Source organism: Notamacropus eugenii, chromosome 3 (genome assembly GCF_028372415.1).
Source record: "Notamacropus eugenii isolate mMacEug1 chromosome 3, mMacEug1.pri_v2, whole genome shotgun sequence".
Lineage (NCBI taxonomy): Eukaryota > Metazoa > Chordata > Mammalia > Diprotodontia > Macropodidae > Notamacropus > Notamacropus eugenii.
The window spans coordinates 428862382-428868381 of NC_092874.1; positions in this window are offsets into that span (position 1 = coordinate 428862382).

Here is a 6000-nt window from a genome sequence, read left to right on the forward strand (position 1 = left end):
TTTCACAGGGTTTTTCGAGAATCAAGTAACACAATGAAAGTGAAAATGCTTTTAAAAACTACTCAAATGTGAGGTAACATTATTCGGATCTTGGAATTACCTGGTCTGAATTCTTGCGAATTGACAGATATTTTAACATAGCAAATACTTTACATCTATCAAGTCATTTAAGAACTCACAACCAAATTAGGTAAGAACATGTTATTTTATCCATTTTACAAAAAAAAGGAGACTGAGGCACAGAGAAGTATCAGTGATTTGTCTCAAATCATATGGCTTGTGTGTTTTCTGTTATGCCACGTGGTGTATCCTATGGCATTTATCTGATAATAACTGGTGTTATAGCCATTTGTGTTCTTATCTTATCCTCATTGCTATATTCCAAGCTTCTAGCAGAGGTGGGGAACCTGTGGCCTTTTAGGGCCTGGGGTATGGCCTTTGGACCAAGTCTAAGTTTTATAGAACCTTTTATTAAGGGGATTTATTCTGTAAAGTTTGGATTCAATCAGGGGGCTGCTCTTGAGGACCTAGAAGGCCACATGTGGTCTTGAGGTGACAGGTTCTCCATCCCTATGAGGGTAGGGATCCTATATTATTCATCTCTCTCCTCCACAGAACCTTATATGCACAGGGTTTTGTGTTGAACTCAACAAAGATTGGTAATTTTTTCCTAGTACCACATGTTTGAGAACTAGAATTTACTCAGGCAGTCATCTGGAGAAAGCATCGGGGTCTGGTAGATAGATCCTAGGTGTGAAATCTTAGGCAACAGATTCTTCTGAGTTCCAACCCTAGTTCCACTACTCGCTAGCAGTAGGACAAAACACTTACATTCCATCTCCTCATCTGCTAGAAGGGAATGACGGTGTCTTTAGTATTTACCTCACAGGCTCCAGTAAGAAAATGAAAGTAGAGCTGCTTTGCAAACTTGAATGTCAAGTACTATTAGGCCTGCTCTCTCATTTGAAAGATGGGGAGATTGGAGCCTCCTGTAGTAACTGGAACCTCCTGTAACTGGGTAATTACTTGCCCAAGATTGTATAGGTATTTAGTAGCAGAGTAGCAAGACTGGAACTCAGACCCAAAGGCTAAAACATTAAGGCTTTTTTCTTAGACTTATATTCCTGTGACCCCAGAGGACTCTGGAGGTCTGATTCCAGAGAAAAGAATCTAACAGCCCTGACACAAGGTTTAAATCCCAGAGCAGGGTGAATAAAACAAGTGAACCATAATCCCAGAATGCCAAGGACTGCAAGACAATTGCCAAGTCCTTCTGCAACCCTATTCCTCAACAAAAAAATGCAGTCCCCCCCCCCCCCCCCCACCACTGGCTCACCAGCAAATGACCCAGAGCTCTGGGGAAACTGTACTCAATGTTCAAGGTCAGATTTCCTGAGGAGGGTGGGAGGAACCCAATGAAAGGCAATCATTTGCTTCTGTCCCTGCCAGATCTCCACCTGACATTTATGAAACCCAACAGATGTCCCTGAATGATATCTCCCCCATCCAAGAGGGGATGAAAGCTTGACATCCCTTTGAGTGGACAAGTCTGGGATATACACACACACACACACACACATATACATATATATACACATATGTACATACATATATACATATACATATATATAGTTTCCAGTTTTTGACAGCTGTCTACTTTCTATCCATGGTTTGCCCCTGTATTTTTTTAGACAGCTGCCCATGGTTTTTCAGTGGTTTCTGGTCTTCTGATTGTATCTCAGAGAGTCTCTCTAGTACAGTGCTCCTGAGCTTTAACACCCCATAAGTCTTATAGGATCGTGGCAACCATGGGATTTAGAGCTGGGAGGGCTATCTAAAAGCTAGACTCCAACAGACTTATTTTGCAGAGGAAAGGAATCTAGCTAGAAGGGACCTTAGGGGCCATCTCATCCAGCCCTCCCTCAGTTCACAGATTTTGAAATTGAGATGCATGGAGGTTAAATGACTTCAGAGGGGAGATTTAAACCCTGGTTTGTCTGACCCTAGAGCCAGTCCCATTATGCTTTTTCCTCTAAGAGGCACCTGCATTTCAAGAAGAACCGGTGATTTAGCCAGGAAATAGCAGAGTTGGGATTTGAAACTAGGACTTAGAATCTAAATCTCTCTGTCACAGTGACTCCTCTTTCAGTAAGGAAAATGTATTCAAACTATGGCCAGCTGTCTCTTAAGGCATCTAAGTGATACAGTGGAGACAGAATTGGACCTGGAGATAGGAAAATCTGAATTCAAATCCAGCCCCAGACACTGTCATCCTGGAGAAGTCATTTAACCGCTGTCTGCCTCAGTTTCTTCATCTGTAAAAATGGGGATAATAATAGCACCTACTTTCCAGGTTTGTTGAGAGGATCAAATGAGATAACAGAGGTTAAGCTAAAGGAGGTTTAAATATTCTACCTATTTCCTCTATTCCCATTACTACAACCCTATTTACAGGCACTTCCAATCACTCATCTGGTTGTTATATCTTCCTGTGGCCAGAATTTAAGGCCTTTTGTACCACCAATCTAGCACCACCCAACCTTTTCATCCTTTGCTCAGACTGGTGTCTTGCACAAATTCTGTACCCTGGCCAAGCCAGACAATCCTCTGTCCACAAACAGCCCCAAAAGTCTCCCTCTCCAACTCTGTGATTCCTACCCAGGCCAGCTGAAGTGCTGCCTCCTACATGGAGCTTACTTAGATCTTGACTGGTTGCCAGTGAATCATCTTCTCCCTTAGCCCTCACCTGGAGCTTTGCTTTGGGTTCTGTGTGTGGAATATTTGGCTTTGTGTCTCTGCTGAATTTGTCCTGTAATGCTGCATAAGATACATGGTCATGTTTGTGTCTTATCTCCTTGTTAAATGATGAGTGCCTTGTAACTCCGAGTGCGTTGGCTAAACCTTGTATTTTTCCCAATGCCTAGCATCATGTTTCGCATGCAACAGGTTCTTAATATTGGTGGTTGTTTTAGGCATCAAGAATAAGGGCAACCAGAGAAAAAGGACAGAGGAAGACAGTGGGCAAGTCATTTGTTCAGGTTGAATACAGAATTACTTGGGGGTAGAGCGGGGGTGGGTGGGGAGACTTTGGGCTACCAAGTCTCCTGATTTGTAGTCCAGGTTTCTCCCCTTCCCCCACTGTCTCAGTTTGGTTCAGGAAAGAGTCCAGGGAGGCCAGCATATATTATCTCCGGTCTGTCTTCTTCTTGAGAACATTAACTCTGCTTGGAATTCCTGCTCCTCTGGGAGAGTAAGAAGCTGATGATGAGTTATAGGTCACAGCTGGTTCCCTGCCTGAAACATTGAGCATAAGGGGACAGGGCTTAGGGCCTGACCTTATGATTTCATTAGTGTAGGGAAATTTCAGGAGAGAAAAACCCCTTTACTTATGTAGGTAGCTACTTTCTCTGCAATTTATAGACCGACAGTTATCAACCCCTTTTTCGCTTTTAAAAATTATGAGAGACCCTGCCAAAAATGTTTATGTGAGTCATGTTTATTGGATTAGAAAATTTAAAAGTCTTAAAATTATTTTGGAAGTAGTTTTGACCTCAAGGACCCCATGAAAGGGGATTAGGGACCCAGGAGTCCCAGAGCACATGTTAAGAATGGCTGGTTTAATTGAACATGAGTGGGATATTCCAGTGTTCCCCTGGAATTTGTCATTTAAGGGAAATGTTAAACCCATAGAGAGGCAGTTCAGGGTAGTGAAAACAGCTCTCAATTTACAATCAGAGGATCTGAGTTTGAATGTTAGCTTGGCTCTTGACTAGCTCTGAGACTATGGATAAGTCACTTATAGGATTCTAGAATTGAAACTGGAAAGGTCGTTAAAAAGATATCTAGTCAACTGCTCTCATTTTACAATTCATTTTTCAGTTGTGTCCAATTCTTTGTGACTACATCTGGCAAAGATACTACAGTGGTCTGCCATTCCTTCTCCAGCTCATTTTACAGATAAAGAAATGGAGACAAACGGGGTTAAGTGACTTACCTAGGGTCACCCAGCTAGGTAAGTATTTGAGTCCAGATGTGAGCTCATGAATAGGAATCTTCCTAATTGCAAGCCCAGTGCTCTATCCGTGGTACAAACTAGCTGCTCATTTTACGGATTAGGAAATTGAAGCCCAGATAGGTTGAGCACATTCACACAGGCAATATTTGAACCCAGGTCCTTTTACTCCAAAGCCAAGGCTCTTTCTAGTCAGTTGGGCAGAAAGCATTTATTAAGTGCTGGCTGTGTGCCAGGCACTGTGCTATGGAAGCTCTGGGGATGCAAAGAAAGGTGAAACACAGTCCTTGCTTTAAAGGAATTTAGTCTAATGGAGGACACAGTGTACAAACAACCATATACAAATAAGTCATCTGTAGGATACAATGGAGATGATCTCAGAGGGAAGGCACTAGCATTGAGGGGTACTGGGAAAGGTTTCCTGTAGAAGAGGATACATTAACTAAGACTTGAAGGAATTTGGGGGAGCTGAGGGAAAGCATTCTAGGCATGGGGGACAGTCGGTGCAGATGCCCATAGACAGGAGATGAGATTTCACATTGGAGGAACAGCAAGGAAGCCTGTATGACTGAATAACATGGTATATGGAGGGGAATAAGCAATAAGAAGACAAGGAAAAGTAAGAAGGGGAAGGGTGTGAAGGGTTTTGAAAGACAAGAGAGTTTGATATTTCATCTTGGAGGTAATAGGGAGCCATTGAATGGGGTGGGGGGTAACATGGTCAGACTGGAGCTTTAGTGGAGCTTTAGGAAGATCAGTTTGACAGCTGAGTGGAGAATGGATTGGAGTGTGAAGAAACATGAGGCTGGGAGAATAAGCATTGCTCTACTACAATAGCCCAGGCATGGGATGATGAGGGCTTGCACCAGGTGGTGGAAGTGTCAGAAGAGAGGAGTCATCATACTGACTCCCTGACCTCTCTGCATGCCAATCTCCTCTGGTCTGAAATAAGAGAGCTGGGCTATGACCCTCTGGGGCTCTTCTAGCTCTATTCCTATACAGTAAATATCTCATAGCAAACATGAATTCAACATCGACTGTATGCAGAGCCTGGTGCTTTGCATCAACACAGACAACTGGAACGTACAGTCAGTACCCAGATGAGGTAATAAAGCACTCTGGACAGTCCAAGGGAGAAGGACCTTCCTGACCAGGCTAGTCAGGGAAAGCTGGCTGAAGGAAGCACCTCTAGAGTTGGCATGATCAGGGGCAGCAACCTTATAGCTAGCATCCCAGGGTTTTTTTGGAATTTCCTCTTCCTAATGTTTCCATTGTGTAAGTTCAGGCTTTCATGGGTTTGACTTTTCTGCAGTGCAGTGAGAACAGCTTTGGCCTGGGAATGAGGAGACCTGGATACAAGTTCTGATACCAATTAGATATGGGACTGACCTTGGACAAGTCTTTTCCTCTCTGTAGAACTGTTTCTTCTTTTTTGCAAAATGAGGGAGTTAGACTTAATGTGCCATAAGTTTTTTTCTCTCTCTTTGTCTCCTTCCCTCCTTTTCTTCTTCTTCTTCTTCTTCTTCTTCTTCTTCTTCTTCTTCTTCTTCTTCTTCTTCTTCTTCTCCTTCTTCTCCTCCTCCTCCTCCTCCTCTTCTTCTTCTTCTTCTTCTTCTTCTTCTTCTTCTTCTTCTTCTTCTTCTTCTACTTCTTCTCGTCCTCCTCCTCCTTTTCCTCCTTCTTCTCCTCCTCCTTTTTTCTTTTTTCTCCTCCTCCTTCTTCTCCTCTCCTCCTTTTTTCTTCTTCTCCTTCTTTCTCTAGTTCTCCCTCCCTCCTTTCACTCCCTCATACACACGTTCCAGGGGGTTTTATATTTTGAAATTTCACTCTTTAAGATGGAAAGGCCATTCTTCCTTCCTGATAGGTCAGTAGAAAAGTATCACTCAAAATTTCTTCTGTTGGTTCCAATGTCAGCAGGACCAAGGAGCTAGAGCAGATAGTGAAGTGTAGTGGAGATAGGATTTAGATATAGAAGATCTGACTTCAAA